This window comes from Sceloporus undulatus, chromosome 1 (genome assembly GCF_019175285.1).
Source record: "Sceloporus undulatus isolate JIND9_A2432 ecotype Alabama chromosome 1, SceUnd_v1.1, whole genome shotgun sequence".
Lineage (NCBI taxonomy): Eukaryota > Metazoa > Chordata > Lepidosauria > Squamata > Phrynosomatidae > Sceloporus > Sceloporus undulatus.
In genome coordinates, this window is record NC_056522.1 from 355729234 (window position 1) to 355754300 (window position 25067).

Consider the following 25067-nt stretch of genomic DNA (forward strand, 5'->3'; position numbering starts at 1 on the left):
GAACTAGCTGCCTTATCAGCCCTTTGGCTGCTTTCCCGGACACTTAGGGCGGAAAAATGAAAAGCACAGATATAGGATGGGGGACACCTGGCTGAATGAAACTACGTGTGAAAGGGATCTAGGAGTCCAAGTAGACCACAAGTTGAACATGAGTCAACAGTGTGATGTGGCAGCTAACAAGGCCAATGCAATTTTAGGCTGCATCAATAGAAGTATAGTGTCTAGATCCAGGGAAGTAATAGTGCCACTCTATTCTGCTTTGGTCAGGCCCCACCTGGAATACTGTGTCCAGTTCTGGGCACCACACTTCAAAAAGGACATTGAGAAACTGGAGTGTGTCCAAAGGAGAGGGACTAAAATGGTGAAAGGTCTGGAAACCTTGCCCTATGAGGAACGACTTAGGGAGCTGGGGATGTTTAGCCTGGAGAAGAGAAGGTTAAGAGGTGATATGATAGCCCTGTTTAAAAATTTGAAGGGATGTCATATTGAGGAAGGAGCAAGCTTGTTTTCTGCTGCTCCAGAGACTAGGACCCAGAGCAATTGATGCAAGCTGCAAGAAAAGAGATTCCACCTCAACATTAGGAGGAACTTCCTGACAGTAAGGGCTGTTCGACAGTGGAACACACTCCCTCGGAGTGTAGTGGAGTCTCCTTCCTTGCAGGTCTTCAAATGGAGGCTGGATGGCCATCTGTCGGGGATGCTTTGATTGTGATTTCCTGCATGGCAGGGGGTTGGACTGGATGGCCCTTGTGGTCTCTTCCAACTCTACGATTCTATGATTCTATGATCTTTTTTAAAATGTTTTTTTAAACATTTTATTCTTTGAAACTTTTCTTTAAAAATATCACATCTTATCAAACGTTCACTTTAACCACATGAGACTGTATACATGTAACTAGATTTAGGCTGAGTGTATGATATATAATTTAAAGTTGTAATTTTAATTTTGCTAGTCATTTATATCACAACTATTGTCCTTACATGGGAGAGCAGTAGTTAAATGCCTCTACTGCAACCACACACTCACAAACCACAAGGATTCGATTTCAGTACGAGCCAGGACTCAGGCTCAACTCAGGTTTGCATCCTTCTTATTGCAGGCAATTAGCTTACAGTTTGTAAACTGCTTAGGGACTGCTTGTAGTGGTATGAAGTGGTATATAAATGAAACTGCTATTGCTATTGCTATTCAGTGATATACAGGAATTACAATTTATGAGTAACTATGTCAGGATAGAGACCGCCCAAAGCAGGCAGTCTCCCGCCACCCTAGTTTGCTCTGCGGGGAAGCCGCAGCTTCCAGACTTCAGGGCAAAAAGAACCCTTAAAAGACGGGTTCTTTATGTGGTGTGCTTGTGACGCCACAATGTACCAATGGCACACTTGCAGCATCACAAGCGCGCCAAGACATGTGGATGCTAGGCATCCGTCACGTCAAAATGGCGGTGCCCGTGTCGACAGGGCACCGCCATTTTGACCTCCTGGCGATGTACTAGGGTTAGGGAGCATCTAAAAACTACGCTCCCGGGCAACCCTAGTACGTTGTCAGGACGTACTAAAAGGCCCATGTAAACAGGGCCATTAGTACAAACAAAAATCTAAAGTATCAGTATAATAATAATAATAATAATAATAATAATAATAATAATAATAATAATATTTATATACCGCTTTTCCAAAAGATCAAAGCGGTTTACACAGAATTGAAACCAGTTACAAACACATCATAAAAATAGATAAAAACCAGTAACACAATATATGCTATACAAATCTAAAACAGTCATTCATTAGGGTGAGGCAGAGAGTCGATGGGATCAAAATACACAACTTCATTTTCCAGAGGGGAAGGCTTGACAGAAGAGGAAGGTTTTAAGCCTCTTTTTAAATGTTTCCAGGGGGGTGATAAGGTGGAGCTCCTCGGGAAGACTGTTCCAGATTTGTGGGGCCACTACTGAGAAGGCCATCTGGGAAATAATAACATATTTAGAAGGTGGGATTTCCAGCAAGTTCTTTCCAGTTGTTCTGAGTGTGCGGGGCGGATTATATGGGGAGATGCGGTCCCTCAAGTAACTTGGGCCCAAGCCATGTAGGGCTTTATAGGTAATAACCAACACCTTGTATTGTGCTCAGAAGTGAATAGGCAGCCAGTGCAGATCTTTCAGAATAGGTGTTATATGGTCAAACCTGGAAACACCAGTGACCAATCTGGCTGCCTTATTCTGTACTAGCTGAAGCTTCCGGACTTAGTACAAGGGTTGCCCCATGTACAGCGCATTACAGAAATCTAAGCGAGAGGTTACCAGAGCATGTACCACAGTTTCAAGGTCCTTTTGGCCCAGGTAGGGTCGCAGTTGGCGTATCAACTGAAGTTGATAGTAAGCACTTCTGACAGTCACATCCACTTGAGATGTCAACTGTAGAGACGAGTCCAGAAGTACTCCTAAACTGCGAACTTCATCCTTCAGGGGAAGTGTGACCCCGTTCAGGACAGGTGGATAAAGTTCCTTCCCCGAGCCTGGGGAACCTATCACGAGTACTTCCATTTTCTCTGGATTCAAACTGAGTTTGTTTTCCCTCATCCAGCCCATTACCAACTCCAGGCAGGCAGTCAGATACTGATAACACCACGCCCCATGTCTCCGGATGATCACTCCCAGCGGTTTCGTATAAATGTTAAACAAGGTGGGGGACAAAATAGCTCCCTGAGGGACACCAGATGTGAGTTCCCTCTTAGAGGAGCAAGTGTCCCCCAGCTGCACCATCTGAAATCTGCCTGAGAGGTAGGAATGGAACCACTGGAGCGCAGTGCCCCCAATACCCAACTCCCTCAGGCGTTCCAGAAGGATACCATGGTCGATGGTATCGAAAGCCGCTGAGATGTCCAAGAGCACCAACAAGGTCACACTTCCCCTGTTGATGCTCAGACGGAGATCATCGACTAAGGCGACCATGGCGGTCTCAACTCCATATCCCGTTCTGAAACCAGTTTGAAATGGGTCCAGAATGTGGTATTGGAGGAGGTTGGGGTGGTGATACCATAAATTACTGCACCAGGTGATGCCAACTCTAGTGATGCCACTGGTTGGGAGCTATCCCCAGGAAACTCAGCGAGACTTCCTTCTGAGTAAACATGGTAGTCTCTGTATGCATTGTTCTAATCCAGTACATACTTGGTACATACTTGGGAGCTGTCTAGTCCTGAGGATAGCTTGATCGAGTGTTAATCCAGGCCTCCAGACACTAGCAATATCTCTACTTTCTAAAATTAAAAATTCTAAAACAAAGGTGGAGAATTCTTTTAAGTCCTCAAGCCAATTTTAATTTCAGGAGAGTTCTTAGGGGTCACACTAAAGGCAAAAGAATGGAGACACAAATGCCTGCATATTTCCCCCTACAACTCCTTTGGCCACTAAGAATTAAGAATTGCCGAAAGTATTTCAGTTTTTTCAGATAAAGGAAAAAATGAACATTTTTTTAATGGGAAATGGGTATAGACATTTGGAAAAGGCCAAAAGACTGGGGTTCTGAGAGATTAGGGGCTATATAGACTGTCCCTAAGGGGTGGCGAGAGGCCGATCATTTTCTGGCCAGATCAGGGCTGTAGCAACCTCACAATGAGCCCCCAATCTGGCCTTTGGAGGGCACAAAAAGGAGCTGCAAAAAGCGACTCCTTTTTGCACCTTCCAAAGGGTGCCACAGCCATGGCAGTGCAGCGATATGGTGCCTCTTTGGAGCTCTGTCATCTGGACAAAGCGCCAGAGGTATGTCATGATGCCACACACCATCTGGAGTGGTGTGCGGCATCATGGCACCCTGGAGGCGGAGTCAGGATGCCCACAGGCTGGCCTTTCAGGACAGTTGTATAAGGCCATTAGTTTCCCGGGAGCTGAGGGTGCATCTACACTGTAGAAATAATGCAATTTGACACCACTTTAACTGTCATGGCTCCATCCTCAAGGATCCTGGGATTTATAGTTTACAGCACTCTTTGACAGAAAAGGCTGAAGACCTTATAAAATTATAAATACCAGCATTCTATTAGATGGAACTATAACACTTAAAGCAGTGTAAAACTTCATTATTTCTACAGTGTAGATGCACTCACCTGTGTCCTAAAACAATCTGTCCTGTGGCCTTTCCACATTACACAGCTATAGCAGTTTAACAGCCATGGCTATATCCTGTGCAATCCTAGGATTTGTAGTTTGGTGAGGTAGTAGAACTCTCTGTCTCATCGTTCTAAATGCTCTTCCCTCAACTGCCAATCCCAGGATGCTGCAGGATGGAATCATGGCAGTTCAAGTAGAATCAAATATTGCTATAATTATGTAATGTGAAAGGGCCACTGGTGCTCAGAAATAGAGCAGCACCACAAAATGCTGCATTCAAAAGCTGAAAGCAAGGCAAGAAAGAAACACTTTCCATTGTTATATTTAGATTATGGCTGCTTCTTTCATGTCTCAGGAGCCATAGATCAACTGTTAGTGTTTAGTGACCTTATGCCTGAGAGCAGAGAACTTGAGGGTGGCTCTAGCTTGTGTGCCGGGTACTGGGTTTCAGATAATCTAAGACGACACGGACCTCAGCAGACTTCTGTGAGTAACCTTTTCAGTAGGATAAGCTCTTGTTGAGCAATTCCTTCAATGTGTCTTTGTTTCAAAAACACTCATGGCTAAGATTTCTATACAAATGTTTTTCTTTTCTCCACTGCAACATTGCTATTTTTAGTGAGAGAGACTATCGTGGCCAAATACAGTGTGGCTGGTAGCAAGTTTACTTTGTAGCCTGACATGAGCCTACACATGGGTAAATGTGGGTGCCAATTTTATCTAGATTCCATTTGCAAACAGATTTTTAGAAAAGACAAAGCAAAGACACAAGAAGTTGGGATCAACAAGAGCTCTTTGTACTGCAGCTCCTGGAATGCTTGTACAGTATACCCAGCAGCTGTGCTGGCTATTGGTTTCTTCGGGGAAAGTTAATCCAAAAAGTTATTTTTCCAGACTTTGGTGGGTACATGTTTATTGCAACAACAAATGATCTGCCAATGGTGAAAGTACTACAACTATTTCTTAATTAGCTAAGCCAGGCTGAGTCTGAACTAGACTGGACTCCAAGGACCTCCAGATGCCTGTCCCTCCTCATCTTTACCTGTCGAAGACTGCCATCTTGATTCCTAACCTCTCATGTCCCATGGCTCTAAAGGTGTGTCTATATTGGCCCTCTTAATCCAGAGTATTATGCTCCAGAGCTGCCCTGCCCTATCTCTTTTGCTTAAAAAAGGGTGAGCAACTACAGAGTGCCCAGGCGGTCTGCCCACTCTATTTTCACACACACACATATATGCACACCTCTGCATGACATTTACCCTCTTTTTTTGGAAAAAAGGAGACAACCCAAACTTTTTGGGGGAGACACTGTTTTAGGGAGGTGGAGAGGTATATTTGTGTCCTGTCCTCTCTCCCTTCCCCTTGCTAATCTCAAGCATCCTGATTCCCTGTCTATTTATTTTCTATTTATTTTCTTTCTTTTTTAAAAACTTAAATCACAGTAGCAGAGCTCTGGAATTGCATGGAAAACTGAAAATAAAAAAAACTGCAAGGTATGATGGGCAGGGCATAGGGTAAGGAGCTGGGAACTGGGGTCAAGGGGGAGTCAGGAAGAGAGCACAATGGCAGAATGTTTGTGGGGTTTCTTTTTAAAACTGACAAAACTGCTGTAAGAACAGCAGTCTCACTTGAGTGGTAATGTTCTAAGTATAGACTTTGTGTTTTCATGTCAGCCGCAAACACTGAACATCTCTCAGAGACTGGCCATTCATATATTTGTGCCTACAGTCAGCCTGCCCCATAGATGGGCTTGCCTTCTGCAGCTTTAAGTTTACGCAGAAGGCAAACCCTGGCAGAAGTAATGGGGCACATACCTGCACCGCGCACCCTGCACCATGCCGCAAGCACTAGCCCCATTATTTTCAATGGGACTTGAGCATACACTCTTTTCCCCATATGTGGGGGGGGGGTGTCTCCTCGCATATGGGGAGAGCGGACTGTATAACAGGAAAAGAAATTCCACCTAAATGTGAGGAAGAACTTTCTGACAGTAAGACCTGTGGAAAATGCTCCCTTGGAGTGTGGTGGAGTCTTTGGAAGTTTTTAAAAAGAGGCTTGACGTCCATCTGTTGGGAGTGCTTTGACTGTGTCTTTCTGCATGGCAGGAGGATGGACTGCATGGCCCTTAAGGTCCCCTTCAACTCTAAGATTTTATGATTCTATAATTCTAAGATATCAATGATCCTCCATTTTCATGGTCTACTCCATCTAGTAATAGTAAATCTCAATTTTCCAAGTTCCAACAGACATTGAAAACAATGTATCACTTTTCTTCAAATGATGTTGAGACACTCGAACTCACCCCCTGCCATGACAGGAAACTGCACAGTTTTTTCCTTGAAAACTGCACATTTTACCACAGACTGTGTACCACCCCGCAAATTGTGCAGCTTCTGGTACCAAGGGTAGAAAAAAATAATCTGGAGGTGGAAGCTGATAGAAAGTTCCTCTCAAAGAGGCCAAAAAGTTGTGCAGCTTCATTCTTTTTCCTGCTTGATAAAGACTGGGAAAGTCATACACATTCTAGGGGACAAGTCCTTCTCACTGTTGTTTTCTTTTCCCACTGTGCCATTCTTTACACTCACACATTCAGGCACAACACAGAAACAACACAAAGTAATTTCAGTCGGTATATTAATTTGACACTGACAGGAAGAGGCCATGCTATATTTTTTTACAAGATTTATTCTCATTAATTTTTGCCTCCATCACATAGCAATGGGAACTACATGCCCAAAGTGTCAGAAAGAGTACATCACCCACACAGCACATACACAACATAGAGAAACTACTGTTTAATACATGTTGATTTGACAGGTAAATCTCCACAATCTTATGGTTACAGAGCAATCCCTTTGTAAATGAATGCCCATTTTTAACTATAGCACACCTGAAAGTTTTTTTTCCATCTTCTCCTTCTTGATCAAAATTAAGATATGCCCTTCACCCCAGGATATAATGTGAAATAAATTTTGCAGTTTTCTCACCTTTATGAAATAACTAGTGAGGAAACAATGTAAGTGGGAATAATAATAATAATAATAATAATTTTTATTTATATTTTCCACCTCTCCCTGCAGATCAAGGCGGGTTTACAACAATAGAAACAACATTACAAGATAAAAACTACAATTTCATATAAAATACACTCAATAAAACAGTAAAATCACGATCAATACAATACATAGATTAAATCATCATTTAAAATACATATCTTTACAAACAGAGGTGGGATATTTCTAACTCTTATAGCAGACTGGATGGATAGGCCTGCCAGAAGAGATCCATCTGAAGTGCTTTCTTAAAGGCATCTAAGGTGGTAATGAGACGGATCTCCTCTGGCAAGCCATTCCATAATTTAGGAGCTATGACAGCAAATGCCCTGTGGGAAGTTGTTGTTAACCTGGTGTTTACATACTCTTATAAGTTCTTCTCAGTTGTTCTGAGAGTGCGGGGCGGATTGTGTAAGGAGAGGCGTTCCCTCAAGTAACTCAGGCCCAAGCCATGTAGGGCTTTAAAGGTAATAACCAACACTTTGTACTACACCCAGAAGCTAATCGGTAGCCTGTGAAGAGATTTTAATACTGGTGTTATGTGGTTTGATGTAGATGTCACAGTGGTCAATCTGGCTGCTGCATTTTGCACCATTTGAAGCTTCTGAACTTGGTACATAGGTAACCCCATGTAAAGTGCATTACAGAAATCTAAATGAGAGATTACCAGTGTGTGTACCACTGCTTCAAGGTCCTTTTGGTCCAGGTAGGGACGCAGTTGGCATATCAACCGAAGTTGGTACCATGCACTCCTGGCCATCATATCCACCTGGGATGATAACTGTAAAGATGGGTCCAGGAGTACTCCCAAACTGCGAACTTTGTCCTTTAAGGGAAGTGTGACCGCATCCAGGACTGGTTGACAAAATTCCATCCCTCGACATGGGGTACCTATCGCAAGTACCTCCGTTTTCTCTGGATTCAACTTGAGTTTGTTTTCCCTCATCCAGTCCATTACCGACCCAAGGCAGGCATCCAGAGGAGAGATGCCATCCTTAGTCACTGCAACAGTTGGAGACATAGAGAAATAGATTTGGGTGTCATCAGCTGTACTGATAACACCATGCTCCATGTCTCCGGATGATCTCTCCCAGCAGCTTCATGTAAATGTTAAATAGCATGGGGGATAGAATGGCACCTTGAGGGATGCCAGATGTCAGCTCTCTCCTACAAGAGCAACTGTCCCCCAGCATCACCATGTGGAATCTGCCTGAGACGTAGGACCGGAGTCAGTGGAGCTCAGTGCCCCCAATACCTAACTCCCTCAGGCGTTCCAGAAGGATACTAGGGTCTATGGTATCGAAGGCTACTGAGATGTCCAAGACCACCAATAGGGTCACACTTCCCCTGTCAATGCCCAGATGGAGATCATTGACTAAGGTGATCATGGCTGACTCAACTCCATAGGTTGTTTTTCTCCAAAATTGTCATACTTTTCCATACAAATGAAAAGACCTCAAACATAGTATTTACTGCTCAAAGTTTCTCTAAGTCCTGCATTGTTTGACAAGTGCACAGCTTATGATGTGCCAGGAACAAAAGGGTTCCTGCAAAGTTACAGGGACTTACAAGGTACTGCTTTTCTCTTTGCAAAAATTTTCAAAGTGATCTGAAACTCCAAATTCAATATCAGTCAGGAAATTGGTGAATTTCTGGTCCATCCCTACATCCAGACTTGATGTGTGTCTCCTTGCCAAACAGAGGTTAGATGTAACTTGCTTTTGTAGTAAAGTCTTGCTTTTATCTCCATTGTGCATAAACAGTGTTTTCACACTACTGACAATACATTAGAGAATGTCAGGATGAATCAAGTACAGTGGTATAACCTACCATGACCTTGAGGCATCATGATTTATATGTTACATTACATTAGACATCAAAATATGTTATTTATATAGTATAACCAGCACCACAGACAGGAATATTCTCCACAACAGCAGATAATTTGGCACTGTATATTTCAGATGTATATCTCAGAGATATACAAAGATGTATATCATTGAAATGCACTCAGTTTTATTAATATACTTGTAAAAAAAATGACTTTTATTAGAATGCTAAATAGCCTTGTGTTACAGAATTCCTGCCTCAGTACAGGGATGTTTGTTTACTCACAAAAAAATCCCTTTATATTCTGCAAGCAATATGTTGTTTTTCACAAAACCAGTTATTTTTCACAAAATAAAAAGCAAGAATAGAAGTGCACAAAATAGTGTAAAACTGTGAAATTTTCACACCAAAGTTCCAAAATGAAAAAAAAAAATCCAAGTGTGTGTGTGTGGGGGGGGGGGGGGGAGAGATCCTGTAATTTGGCCAGGAGGGCACAAAATTTCTGTTGTTGTGTACAAGAACAGCATCTTGGTATCCTGTTAGTGATTTACAATGGCATAAGCCAAACCTGTGGCATTCTAAGTTTTTTCTTCTTTTTTGTCATTGTCATTTTGTCATTGGTCACAAAATGACCAACCCCTTCCCAAAGGTCCTTAAGAGGCCTCAGAAGATCATGCCTTTGTTCTGTGTATGGCTTTAAGAACATAGGATGGGTCAACACTGGCCAGAATATTCTGGGCTGCTCCCAAAGTATTCAGGCCCCAAAGCTGCTCTGAATTCTCCCTGTTACTTGAGCACTCTGCAGTGATACCAGATGGCTGTCTGCACAGCATCCCACTGTGCTGCCTGGTGCCACTGCTGCTGGCATAAACTGTTCCCTCTGGGGCTGAAAATGAGGCACACAGCATTGATCAAATGGCTGCATGCCTCATTGTGACCTCAGACAGAATGACCCATGCTAAGGGCAGCAGCGCCAAATGGCACAATGTAACAATGTGTAAAAAGCTGTCCAGCATCACTGCAAAGTGCTCCAGATTTTCTTAGACGATCCAGAGCAAATGGTGAGATTTTCTTAATCACTTTAAAGCAGGGATGGCCTGGATTTGCTCTGGAACTGCCCTTCCTACATGAAGTCAGTTCCCAGCCAAATTGGGTCTTTTATCCTACATCATAAAGACAGGGCAATGTGAAGGTTGGGGGAAGCCAGTTTATTTCGCTTGTGTAAACCTTCCTATAGTCAGATGCCTCTCTAATGCCTCCCATTCTTCACCAGCCACTGAATGATCAAGTAGTAGGGGTTTCGGAAACTAAAAGGTGAGTCCTGGAGAGGGTGAGTGGGAAGATGTATCATAGTTCCTCTTGTGGAACTCTTGACTCAATGCATTCATCCCATTGCCAGACTCGGCAGTTGCACAATGGATATTTTTATAGGGAAATGTGTACCCAATATATTTTTCTTTCTCCCCTAATAAGTAAGCAAAATGTTAGAAGTTCATTCTGATGAGATCTGAGAACTTTTGACCCAAGAAGAACTACTTCCATTTCCAGTAAACTCTCCCACAGTTTCTCTGGTGCTTTTAATCTCATCCTACATCCTGTGAGCCACAGAACTCTCCTCCCTCACACCCAACAGTGTTCTGAAGGATGTGGAGATGGCTTTGCAACCTTTATGTTGAGACAGAATGTGTCTCTCTTGGCCTATTTTACTTTCTCAGATTACTCTACTGTGCTGTTTTGCAGCCAGACTTTAATTGACCCCATTACATTTTTATTTAATTGCATCCTTCCTGCCCAGTTTTGATTGTAGATGGTGATTTCCAGTGGCTCTAGACTGTCATGTACCTGTTCTCTGAATATTATTGGAGGTCATTTGTAAGGAGCTTGAAGAAAAAGAACCACAGATCTAATGAACTGTGAGGGGGAAAGAAAATAGCTGCCAGTATTGCTCTGTAAACATCTGAGGAAAAGTTCATTGACTACAACTGGAGAAGAAATACATTTGCTTCAACCTGAATGTACGTAATTATACACTTTCAGACTAGAACTCAGTTATCCTTCAAAATTAGCATTTTCCCATACTTTACTACCTGTAGAGAGCATTTCTGCTGAGATTTACCAAGGTCTTTCTGAAGTGGATGATATGATCAGTTTGCATCTAGCTATGGGAATAGAACCAGACACTTCCCTGATCCTCTATGCTCTTCATCAGCAAAAAATGGCTGTGGCGGGTGGGTATCACTTTGCAATGTTGATTCAGGAGGGTTGGTCATTGCAGAGCATGGAAGAAAATACTAACCTCTGCAGCAAAAAAAAAAAAAAAAGAAAGAAAGAAAGAAAGAAAGAGAAAAAAGAAAAGAAAAAGGCATACATGGGTAATGTAAGGTGGACTTACATTTGCATATGTCATTAACAGAATGCCATCCTTAGGGTTTCATATCCATGCTAAATTACACTGCAGAGGTACAGTGTGTTTTTCAAACATATATATCTGGCCCAATCAGAATTTCAATCTAATAATAATAATAATAATAATAATAATTATTATTATTATTATTATTATTATTATTATTATTTCATTTTTATCCCGCCTCTCCCGCAGGATTGAGATTCAATTGCCAGGGAAGCGTCTTTTAAAAACCCGAAATTTTCTATGTTCCGTGGTGACCCTCTTTCTTTCTATTTGCCATGTTTTGTTTTGTTCAGGTGGACAGGGGGCTCTCTGTGTGTGGTAAAATGTGCTGCTCATCAAATGTTAGGTCCCTTGGGGATTCCCCTAACACATAACCATCTTTACATCAGCACCAATAAATGAATACAAATCTCTATGTACATGAGGAAGAAGGGAGAAGGGTTTTGCACAACTATTTCCATACTTTGCTGCATAGCTGTATTTGCTTCCAGACACAGAAATTCAGAACATAAGAGTGATGTAAATTAATTTCATTCTTGTAGGCAAGAAATACAGTTGTCCCTCCATATTTGTGGCTTTAACTTTTGCAGAGTTGACTCTTCACGGATTTGATTAAAATGTTACCTCTAAGATTCTCCTGGTCTTCCACTGTGACTCTACATAAAGACACTGGAGGACTTATAGATTTGTAGAGAAAACACTACTCTAGGCATTTGAATGTCCATCAGCACTTCTATGGTCAACCTCTGCTGGATGTTGACCAGAGAATTGTGTTGAAGGTCATAGAGATTTCTAGAGAGCTTTACTTTCAGGTTTTAAATTTAAAATTTGTTTTCTTTTATTTGCGGGCTTTCCACTTTCATAGGGGTCCAGTGCCCCTAAACCCAGTGGAAGTGGAGGGCCCACTGTAATTCAATCAGTTATCTCCCACTGCAAGAAAAAAAACCTGAATTTTTTCAGGGCTATTTGGAATTCTGGTCTTAAGTCTGATGTGTTTTGTTTTTTGTTTTTTTGCAGAGAACACAGGCAGAAAACAATGTTGTTTTTGTTTTTGTTTGTGTGCAAAACTTATTTTCTGTGCAGAAAAGATTGGGGGTGCGGGGTTGAAAAGAATTTTGCTGTGCAAAAAACGCATTTCAATGTGGTCTAACTTTTGTGCAAACATCTCAAACAATTCCGGCATCATTTAGAATTACTCAGTGGGGAAACTCCATTTTAATTGGAGCCTGGGCCCCTGATGGAGAAGGAATAGCCTTACACTGAGATTGAGTCCACTCCTCCTCTGCCATATGTGCAATAGCAGCCCCAGCTAGTATGTGCCAGGGCATCACTCTTCTTTTCTAGGGAGAAAGTAGGGACATGACAACTGCCTTTGATCCATCTAAAAATGTTGTGTGCTGCAGAGAATTAGGTCCAAAACACACTGCAGAAATAATCCAGTTTGAGACTGTTTTAACTGCCCTGGCTCAGTGCTAGGAATTGTCGTTTATTATGGCACCAGAGCTCTCTCTGACAGAGAAGGCTAAATCTCTCACAAAACTACAGTTCCCAGAATTCCCTAGCACTGAGCCAGGGCAGTTAAAGAGGTCTCAATCTGGATTTTTTCTGCAGTGTGTTTTGGACTTATTCTTGTTGGATATAAGAAATTTATATACTAGGAAAAATACATTCCAAAATATATTTTAAAAATCCATTTGGAAAGGGAAGAAAAGTCTTGTGGCCCAGTATATAGTTTGGATGGGATGAGAAAGGTGGTAGGATTCTGAGGAGTGCACCAGCAACTGCTGAATTTTCACATCCCTAGTTGAGAGATGCTGGCCTGCTTAAAATTACCTAATAACCTGAGATATGAACCATGAAAGGTTTCCTTTAGAAAATTTCAGATTGATACAGAAATAGAGCAGAATGGACTTATGAATGAAACATGTGATACTGACTAGGGATCGGTGGATCTGTCAAGCCCAATCTCGTTTTCCCCTTTTCATCCACCAAGCTCGTTCCGCTCCAGTTCCATGAGGGTCTTTTCCACCAGCACAGATATCTGTACATATTTTGTTTACATTTTTCTAAATGCACATGTTTTGTGCACACTTGGAGCATGAACCCCCTGATGTTTTTTTTTAAAAATGTGTGTGTGTTTTAGGAATCTTGACATTCTTATTTTCAGTTTTATACTGTGCAGACCTTTCTGGGCACTTTTTTTGTTTCTTTCACATAATGCATCCTAAGTCCAGAAATGTATAGGTTTCTCTAATGAAAACTGCATTGAGCTCCATGAGTAGTTTACAATATAGATAGATAGATAGACAGATAGATAGATAGATAGAGTAAATTTAAATGGGGAGGCGACTTAATGGAACAAATTTGTCCCATGTCCATAAAAGTGATTGTGACTAGAATGCTGTGTCTTATGCATACATAGGTTGACCCACAGAAGTAGTTGGACATTTTTACTTGATATGGAATGTCTGCATTCACTTCAGGGTTGTGGAAACAGAGTTGTGTATGCAGTGCTATTGTGGAAGGATATGCATTACACATGGGTACACCTTTCACATCGCTCATGAGTGTGCATGCACATTTGGTTGAGCATATGTATACACATTCACTGGTTTGGTTCACTTACATTCAATAAAAGGGTTGTGAAGCACAATCAGTTCATAACTTTACTATGCAGTCCCATGTGGGATCTCAGCCACAGACCAGAAACTGGGCATGTAGCACACACCACTTTTGATGGAGGCTGTCAATCCTGAATTGAAATGTACCTCTCTATGGCTGGCTGGTTGTGTTACCCCAGAACTAGGTAAGATGCCCTCCACCAAGAAGCATAGGGACTGTTACCAGGATGTAGATTCAACAGAGAATAGTAAGGGAAAGAGGAATGCTCACAATAAAAGAAAATGATCTTAATGTTTACTAGACTACAACTCTGGAGACCAGGATTCGATTCCCAGCTCAGCCATGAAACCCACTGGGTGACCTTGGGCAAGTCACAGGCTCTCAGCCTCAGGGGAAGGCAATGGCAGACCTCCTCTGAACAAAGCTTGCCAAGAAAACCCCATAATAGGTTTGCCTTAGAGCCACCATAAGTCAGAAACAACTTTGACAACAACAATGACAACAATAACAATGTACAATTGCTAAAGCACTTTAACACATTGACTATAACCCCATAAAAGTTATTTAACTTTTAAAAGGGCTCAGTGGAAATTGGTGAAAGTCAATTTCTAAAATGTTGCCTGAGTTTAGATGTGAATTTTAAATGTGAAAAGAGAGATGGGGAGGAAGAAGAACACAAAGGAAAAAAAACCTGGTGGTTGTTGTTTTTAAAGTTTGGATACAAAACCATGAATATATATGTAAAATCAAAACAAGAAGAACTGGAAAGTCTCAACACCTCCAGGGACTTTTTCCCCCTTTTGTTTTTTTCCTTTTCCTTTCTTTCTGGATAGGCTTTATATCAGCTTGATTCTCCTGATCCATCCCTGATTTCACTCCAAAATCAAGTGGTGACAACATGTAAGAAAAAGAGTTATGGTTACCCATGAGTGTACCTAAGACTGACAACTTCTTTGTTCTTGGCTGAAGCCTCCTGAGCATTGACAGTTCCATGAAAAGTAGAAATTCAATGGATGAAACATTTACTATCAACTCATCTCTCTACCAGGAGAATTGACCATAGAAATTTATGTTGGTCACAGGCTGGTGAAAGCTCAGATGGCCTCACAAAGCCATAGCGACTGTGGCCACAAAGGAGGCTCACTGCCCGGTTTGATTAGGGCTGCTACCTGAATAGAAAAGAATGTGTTTTGCTCTTGTGCTTTCAATTTCAGTTTGACATGCAGGCAGGGGGAGGAGGGAGTCCCTTGCTGAAGCAAAGTATTAGGCTGTGGGGGGAAAACATCATTTGTTAATGTCTGATCTTAAAATTGATGCTATGGTGGCTAGTTTAAAAGCAAGCAACCCTAATCAGGAAACAGAAGTTGGCATTCTGTTGGTCAGTCTCATTCAATCAATCACTGAATGATGAATCAACATATAAGTAAGCCCCATTGCTTCAATGGATCTACTCTAGTTAGGACTAATAAAAACAAGATTTCAGCTAGAGAATGAACCATAAATGCATCCAAGAATATATATTACTATGTACTGCAGCACTGGTCTTGCAACCTACATGAGTTGTTGGGTTGGTCCAGTAGTTGCAGAAATCCATAGGAGGGTGCTGTACTTGCCCGTTCAGTTTGAATTGAATTGAAAGAGGAGGAGAAACTGTTCACAGGGTTAAGAATTAAGAATCATCTACATGAAACCATAGGGAGAAGTGATCTGGAGTTTTGGGATGCGGTGTCACCAGCATGCAAATGACACCCAACTTTCTAATTAACTGTTAATGGATTTGTAATTGGTTGACTGGCTGAAGCCAAAGGGTGCTCAACAATGGCTCCTTTTCATCCTGGAGAGAAGTGACCATTGGGGTCCCACAGGGCTCTGTCCCAGGCCCAGTGCTATTCAACATCTTTATCAATGACTTGGATGAGAGAATTGGGGGTATACTTATCAAATTTGCAGATGATACCAAATTAGGAGGAGTAGCTAATATGCCAGAGCACAGGATCAAAATTCAAAATGACCTTAATAGATTAGAAAGCTGGGCCAAAGCTAACAAAATGAAATTCAACACAGAGAAATGTAAGGTACTGCACTTAGGGCGGAAACATGCAATGCACAGATATAGGATGGGGTACATCTGGCTGAACAAGACTACATGTGAAAGGGATCTGCGAGTCCAAGTATTTTTATTCACTGGGTGACTCTGGGCAAGTCACACCCTCTCAACCTCAGAGTCTTTTTCTGCTACGACTCCTAAAGCTTGGAATGACCTGCCAGAAGAGATTCGCCAGTTATCCTCATTGGAGGTTTTTTAAAAAGCGACAAAAACCTTTCTCTTCTGGCAGGCCTTCCTTGAGTGATAACCGTCCAGAACTGATTTCATCTGTCCTTCCTACTATATCTCCTCATCATTCACAGATTGTAGAATAATCTTGTAGTGTTGTATTGTTATATATTTTAATCATGTTTTATGTTAATTTTATAGTTTGGGAGGGTTGGGTCAGGGTTTTGTGGGTTTTATTGTTTTTATATTGTGTATCATAAACTCTGTTGTTACCTGCCTTGATCCTCCAAATGGAAGAGACGGGATATAAATAAATATTTATTATTATTATTATTATTATTATTATTATTATTATTATTATTATATTGCTATAATGGCAAAGCTCTTCTGGGCAAACCTTGCCAAGAAACCCCCATGATAAGTTCACCTTAGGGTGCTGTAACTCAGAAATGATTTGAAGGCACACAACAACAGTCCAAAATAACCACTGAGCAACAAGATTTCTTCAAGCAAGACCTGAGAAACTCACTGGGTGGCCTTGGGCAAGTCACATGCTCTCAGTCCCAGAAAACTGCATCATAGGTTCACTTTAGGGTTGCCATGGCTTCAAGGTGCATAATAAAATCTGGATTCATTGTGAAATATGCTGGGGGAGGGGGTAAGTTCATAACAGTCTGCAAAGTGATTAAACTTTTGTAATTGTATTTGCAGCATTAATTTTTAAGCTGGCCCCACAGAACCAAAGAGTTTGGTAGAGTGGATACCCAAGCAAACAATGCCAGAGACAGAGCTTGAAATAAAAAAAAATTCCTGTTTTGCAAGTCCCAGAATCTGCCAGCCAGTAGTTTGGGAATTATTGTTCCAAAAGTAGTTTTTCAAAGGGAAGAGATCCTCCAATGTTTTTCATCTAGGCTTTGAAAGTACCAACACCTTGGCTTGCACTTGAGAAAATTGTAGGGGAATGATGTGATTCAAGATTACAAGTAATAATTTATTAAGACACTCAAGAGAGATGTGCAAGGAGAGCTTATCCCATGGAGAACTGAATGCCCACAACTCTCCCAGCTTTGAAATGCCAGAAATAATTAATTAGCACAACCTGGAAGCTTGCTTGACACTGTGTTGGATTAGACTCTATGTTGTACTGGCAAACACTATCTGATGCTTAGCAAAACAAGGCAATTCTTTCTTGTAATAGTTTCTTAAAGGCCACATCTGCAGCTGGTGTAAACCAAGGATAACTTCCCTTTGATCTGAAAGAAACAGAATGGTAAGGAGCCAAAATCAGGATCTGGCCCGCCTCTGTTCATTCTAGCTTGACTATCAGCTACCCATTCGGTATGCTTAAACTCACAATCACACACAATCAGCCAGGCAAATTGTTCTGAAATTTAAGCGTGTTTTCCATTCCCCAGGCTATTAATTGTGATGACACATTAACAGATAAGAGAGCTTTAATTTTCAGTGGATGGTTTCATCCCTCTGCGGGTGAGAGATACATAACAGAAACTTGCTTTGATTAACAAACCGAAGGGACCCCAGGAAAAAAAAAAGGTACAAAGAGGAGCATGAGTTTCTACATGGTTGGAGCATAGCGTCTCCCTTATCTCATAAAGAAGAGAGACACCAGCAGGGATCAAATTACAAAACAGGGAACAAAAGATTCTGGGGAATTCATAGACTTGAGCCATATGAGTTAAAAGAATGGAAGATTCCTGTTTTCATCACTGTGTTATTTATCAATTCTTTAAAGCATGTTCTATTTCTTTTGTGACCAGCCAGCTTGCAGATACATAGACGTTGTCTAACTTCATAGAATCATAGAGTTGGAAGGGTCTGCAAGGGCCATCTAGTCTAACCCCATGCTATATAGGAATGCATGACTGCAGCACTCCCAAGAGATGGCCATACAACTTCCATTTAAGAACCTTCTAACAAGCAGAGTCTACCATCCTCTAAGGCAGTCTATCCCACTGTTGAACAGCTCTTACAGGAAATAAATTATTTCTACTGTTAGGTTGGAGAGCCAGGATGGTGTAGTGGTTTCAGCACTGGACTGATACTGATGATGATGATGATGATGATGCATTTTGCATGCTGCATGATGGTGATTCCATTTTTTCCTCCAATGAGCTCAAGCTGGTATATGTATGATCTTCCTTCTCCCCACTCCTCTCTTTCCCATCTTCATAACAAATCTATGAGGTAGGTCAGAAAGCAAGAGCTAAGTGACTGGGCCAAGGTCACCCAGTAAGTTTCATGGTGTGGTGAGGACTTGAACCTGGATCCCCCAAGTCCCAGTCCAAAACTTTCAATTTTTGACCCATATTGTCCACTGCATCTAACTTTTTCACTTGCCACATTTTACTTGCTTCTTTTGTATTTGTCTTTGTTGAAAGCTGCATATTGTTTTTACAATTTATGGCTGGCATCCTATTTGTGGCTTATGCATGCATATGTTTGCCTTATGCCTGAGTGTGTCCTTTGCGGGGGGAACAATGTGGGCATTGGTATTCTGTTCCTCCTTCTACAGCACCAAAATAGCAATAGCATGTACATTTCAGTGAACTCAGCACTCTCTAAGTGGTTTGCAGTCTGTAAGCTAATTGCCCCCAACAAGCTGGGTACTAATTGCCCCCAACAAAGATGGAAGTCTGAGTTAACCTTGGAGCCCTCTAGGACCAGACTTGTGGCTTTAGTACTGGCATTTACTGGCAGTACATGCTCCTGGTCAGTCAGAAGGCAGATCAGGGAATAGAGATTCAGCCTGTGTTCGATGGGGTCACATTCCCCCTGAAAACACAGGTTCACAGTTTGGGGGTACTCTTGGACTCAGCTTTGAACCTGGAGACCCAGGTCTCTGCTGTGACCAGGAGTGCTTTTGCACATTTAAAATTTGTGCGCCAGCTGTGCTCATTCCTTGAGAATCCAGATCTGGTCACGGTGGTACATACCTTGGTTACATCCCATTTGGACTACTGTAATGGGCTCTACATGGGGCTGCTTTTGAAAAGTATTTGGAAAATTCAGCTTGTTCAAAGAGCTGCTGCCAGGCTGTTAACAGGGGCAGATTACAGAGACCATACAACGCCCCTGTTGAAACAGCTTCATCGGCTGCCAGTTTGTTTCCGGGCACAATTCAAGGTGCTGGTTATTACCTATAAAGCCCTATATGGCTCGGGTCCACACTATTTGACAGACCATTTCTCCTGGTATGAACCGGCCCGGACTCTGAGATCTTCTGGAGAAGTCCTTCTCTCCGTCCCAACACCATCACAAACATGGTTGGTGGGGACGCGAGAGAGGGCCTTCTCGGTGGCTGCCCCTAGACTCTGGAACTCCCTGCCCAGGGAGATCAGAATGGTTACCTCCCTGATGGCCTTCCGCTGGCAGGTGAAGACCTACTTGTTCGCACAGGCATTTAAGGAATTGCTAAAAGAACAGGCTGGGATGTTGGACCATTTTTTAAAAATGATACAGTTTTTTTTCTCTATATATAGTTTTATCTTTTTAAAATATGTTTTATTCTTTTAATAACTATCTGTTTTAATACCGTAATAATTTAATTCCTTTTTAATGTAAAGTTTTTGAAATGTTTTTAATTGTACTGTTTTTACTGCTGTGAAGCCGCTCTGAGTCCCAGTCCTAGGAAAAGAGCGGGATACAAATAAATGTTGTTGTTATTATTATTATTATTATTATTATTATTATTATTATTATTATTAAACCACTGCACAACCAGGGCTCCTAAAGCCAAACCCCCAGAACTTCCTATACAACCCTTGAAGCTCCCCTCACAAACACATAGCTATTCCATCCCTTGTGGAAAGTGAGCAGGATTAGAAAGACTTTTGGCTATGTGCCTCTGGTTGGATATTAAATTATTACCATATTGATGAGACCTATGAAAGACCATAGCACATCTCATCCCTGATGTAATTAATTTCTTTCTGGTTGCAGGTACATAGCCAGACACTTCTCTGCTCCTGCCCAGTGCCCACAAGGCATGGTATGGCCATGGGTTGTGAGAGCTCAGAAGCTATACTGTAAGTCCAGGTGAGTTGCATATGACTAAGTCTAGTAAACATGCAGAACTACTGCACTATGCAGTCTTATAGGGTTGTGAGCATTCCTTGTAACTTTGTCTTGGATGTTCTTATTCTTGGAAAATGCATTGTGTCCCTCTTGTGTGTGGCAGAAGAATTGAAATGAGGTCATTTTGTGGCTTGTAGATTGCAGATGTGAGAAATGAGGATGAACCAGACTATGATGGCAATAAAACTGTCCTAAAGCCCCCACACCCCATATTAAAGACTCACAGTGCATCAGAGATACACCAGAAAATTGTATCTGTTGAGGGACTTGCTTTGTACTGAAGACCAGTACTACACAGCTTCAATGACGCTTTACTTGTCCCTAGTGATGGAAAGAATATTTGCAATTACAGTCGATCTTCTGTTTTTGCGGGGGATCCATTCCACCCCCCCCATGAAAACAGAGACTCATAAGTATTCAAGCCCCATAGGCTTGATTGGGGCACGCCCCTGCGAGCACACATGGGGTGCATGCCATAGGGGTGCACCCCATTGGTGATAATGGAGGTCACCCCTCTTCACATATTCAAGAATGCAGACCCCAAGTCCATGAGAAGGGAGGGGCTACTGTATTTATTTACAAGTCAAAAAAGTGCATTTCCTGGCTTCCTATGAGGAAAAATAATAAAATAATATATCAGCAAGACTTTTGTTAAGATAATAATAATAAATAATAATATTTATTTGTATCCTGCCTCTACCTGTATTGGATCGAGGCAGGTAACAGCAAACAAGAACAATAAAATCAAACATGAGTATCAATAGATAAAAGCATAACAGGACATATTAGATCCTAGTTCCACTATCACCCTCCCACCCTAAAATACCATTAAAAACAATTCCCAATAAAATGGTTAATAAAACAGATCGAGATCAAAGTCTGGTGGGTACAGCTAAACAAATGGAGAGTGAAAATTCTGTGGAGATCAGTTTGCCAGAAGAGATCCATTTTTATTGCCTTCTTAAAGGCCTCCAATGATGTTATATGGAGGATCTCATCCGGCAGGTCATTCCAGATTTTTGGAGCAGCAACAGAGAACGTCCTCTGGGAAGTCGTCTTCAGTCTAGTTCTCTCGAACTGAAGTAGGTTCTTCCCAGAGGACCTGAGAGTGTGGGGAGGATTGTATGGGAAGAGGCGTTCCCTCAGGTAAGCTGGGCCCAAGCCATGTAGGGCTTTATAGGTAATAACCAACGCCTTACACTGTGCCAGGAAGCTAATGGGCAGCCAGTGTAGGGATTTTAAGATAGGTGTAATAGAATCAAATTTGGAACTCCCTGTCACCAATCTGGCTGCCATATTTTGGACCAACTGCAGCTTCCAAACATGGCATAAGGTTTGTCCCATGTAGAATGCACTGCAGAAATTGAGACGAGAGGTTACAAGTGAATGTACAACTGTTTCTAGGTTCTCCCTTTCGAGGAAGGGTCGTAGCTGGCAAATCAGCCGATGCTGATAATGGGTGCTCCTGGCTGTCCCATCCACCTGAGATGACAGCCAAAGCGGCAAGTCCAGGAGCACCCCCAAACTACGAACACAGTCCTTTAGGGGAAGTGTGACCCTGTCCAGAACTGGAGAGCTTATCACCATACCCAGATTGGGACTGCCTTTAGCAAGTACCTCCATTTTATTTGGATTTAATTTAAATCTATTTTCCCTCATCCAATACATTACTGACTTCAGGCAGTCATTCAGAAGGGAGATGCCATCCTTGGTTACTGAAGCAGTCCAAGACATGGAGAAACAAATTTGGGTGTCATCAGCGTACTGATAACACCACACCCCATGTCTCTGGATGATCTCACCCAGCAGCTTCATGTAAATGTTGAATAGCATTGGCCACAGCATTGTGCCCTCAGGGACACCCGATTTGAGCTCCCTCTTGGCCAAACAAGTGTCGCCAAGCGACACCATCTGGAACCTGCCTGAGAGATAGGACTGGAACCACAGCAGAGCAGTGCCTCCAACTCCTAATTCCCTCAGGCGCTCCAGAAGAATACCATGGTCTATGGTATTGAACGCCGCTGAGAGGTCCAAGAGCACCAACAGGGCCACACTTCCCCTGTCGATGCACAGACGGAGATCATTGACCAAAGCGACTATGGCAGTCTCCACTTCATATCCTGACCTGAAGCCAGTTTGAAATGGATCAAGATCATCAGTGTCATCCAAGACTGCTTGGAGTTTTCAAATATGTTGTGGAGGAATTATTTTGTGGAGAAATACATGATGTATTTTGCAGTCATACACAAAAATATCCTCTGCACAGAAAATGGATTTCTGCGCAGTAAGCATGATTCCTGTTCTGGATTTCTGCATAGATTATGTGTGTATATGTGTGTGTATGCATTTTTTTTCTCCACTGAATATTTTCCACAAAACACTGGGATATTTGAATACAGGGACAGTTCTGAAGAACAATATTCACTTTCTGCCACAGTGAGGAGAAAATTACAGTAATTGTTCATTTGTGCATTATTATTAGTAGTAGTAATTTTGAAATGTTAAGTCTTTGGGTTTCTCTATTGTGGCAACTATAGTAATGGTCCTAATATGTGACTTACAGAATGCTTGGGCTAAATATTATCAAGAGCAATAGAACGATCATATTTCCTACTTTATTTAAATATTTCATTTACTGTATATGCTGCCTTTCTCCCAGAGTGGGGCCCAAGGCAGCTACCAGAACTGTGGGGGGATCTGTGATGATAAATGTATTGCATATTTTGCAGAGAGGGTCTTCCCAGTGGCAAAATATGTCTATTTGTCATAGCGCATGATTTCCCTCATCTTTATGTCTTGTATTTAATACATTCTAATGCTTTGTTTTGTGATTGGTTGTTGAAAGGCTGAAAAGGCAAATGTGCAAGTCCGATTGCTGAGACACATACCACTTTTTTTTAAGTACACATTTCCAAAAATATCTAGTTTGAGCTTAAGGAATGAATTACCATAGCCAGATCAGAAAAACTGATCAAACGTTTTCATCTCTTTCTGTCTCTTTCTCACTTGTAGGTTAGCCTGAGGAGGAGGATAAAGCAATTGGCTACCAAGATGGTAATCACTAGTGGAAATGAAGAAGAAAAAGGAAACCAAGAAAAGGAGAGCAAAGAGGAATCCATCCTGGCAATGCTAGGGATTATTGGGACAATTCTGAACCTCGTTGTGATCATTTTTGTGTATATCTACACGACATTGTGAACCACAGAAAGAAATTGGTAAAGACAGCTGACAAGAGGTGATGGCAAATGTTGTCAGTTGTTGACACACGACTCAATGAGAATTGACTCTGTAGTATATTAAGACGTCACAAAAGCATTGCCTGTGGGCAGTGGAAGCTGAAGCACAATTAATTGAACTCGACTTTTTTTCACACAGTTACAAACAAAACTCCTTGCTGTCTTTCTCTCCCTGCTCTGCCTTTCTTCTTTGCATTTGTTCTAGGTAAATGACTGCAAATATGTAAGTATCAATTTTGTGCGGGAGGATAAGCAACAGGAACAATCCACTACGGACCTATCATTTCGATACAGCCAAAGACTGGACACTGTTATAAACAGTGAGAAATGCATAGCATTTCCATGCTAAGATATGTTCCCCAGATAGCTAGGTAGCTGTCTTTCATGTCCATTCGGCTGCATTGTTTTCTCTTTTGGATTTTATTTACATTGAAGTTGGCAAGCTTTTGATTTTAAAACGAACATATGGTGCAATCACAAGGTGGGAGGGCGGGAAACAAAGATTCCACTCAGCTGCCTGAGCAAACAAAAGATAAAACCTTGAGCAAAGTAAAGTTACATGACATTTCTTTTCTCTCTCGTCGGCTTGACATCTGTGTCTCTTCATACTGATGTTTATAAATATATATTTTTAATAAATGTGCTATATTTTTAGCATGAGCCAAACCTCTGGTGACACTTCTGTTATTTCTTCAGCCTAGATTTGTCCCCATTCCTTCTATCCTTCCTCTTCCTTCCCCCCCCCCCCAACCCGCATTCCTTTCAGCTTTCCCCCCATCCTCCTCCCTCCCCATCTGAACAGCATATGTTATGGTCTTCAACAATTAAACAGCCATCTCATTTTCAGCCACTGCACTGCATTCTGGAGTAAGCATGCATTGTGCTTACATGCCTGACTTGAAGTTCGAATGTCAGATGGAAAACATTACCTTCCATATAAAGGTATGACAGCACTGTGGGGTGACCTTTGCTGACTCATTTCATGGACACACAGAGAGATATAGATAGATGGATAGATACACACAGGGAGGGAGGGAAGGAGAGAGATATCAAAAGGGACAAAAATGGGTTTTACCCTGACTAACTCCATACGTTGTGAAAGAATGTTAGACAAACCCTCCCTTTTACAAAATGTTCTCCTCACTTCCTTATTCTTGACTACCTATCCAGGTCATGTACCTTCAAGTCATTTCTGCCTTATGGTGACCTTAAGGCAAACCTATCACAGGGTTTTCTGAGGCTGAGAGTCTGTAACGTGACCACAGTCATCCAGCAGGTTTAACTGACCGAGCAGAGAATCAAACACTGATCTCCACTTCTGGTCCAAACCACTACACCACAGTGGCTCTAGTTAGATAACTCTAATGAGGTAGCTGTAACTCAACTGCCACAGCACTGATAAGTCTTTTTTATGGGGAAAGGACCAATGAATTTCTT

General features: G+C 41.8%; 1 long non-coding RNA gene across 1 annotated transcript in view; it reads left to right on the forward strand.

Annotated features, from left to right (window-relative positions):
* LOC121919283 overlaps positions 1 to 24226 on the forward strand; it is an 86944-nt gene extending 62718 nt beyond the window's left edge. The window contains exons 3-4 of the long non-coding RNA XR_006101429.1: positions 20260 to 20355; positions 23407 to 24226. This is a non-coding gene — a long non-coding RNA (uncharacterized LOC121919283). The remainder of the gene's footprint in view (positions 1 to 20259; positions 20356 to 23406) is intronic.
* Positions 24227 to 25067: the final 841 nt, after the last annotated feature.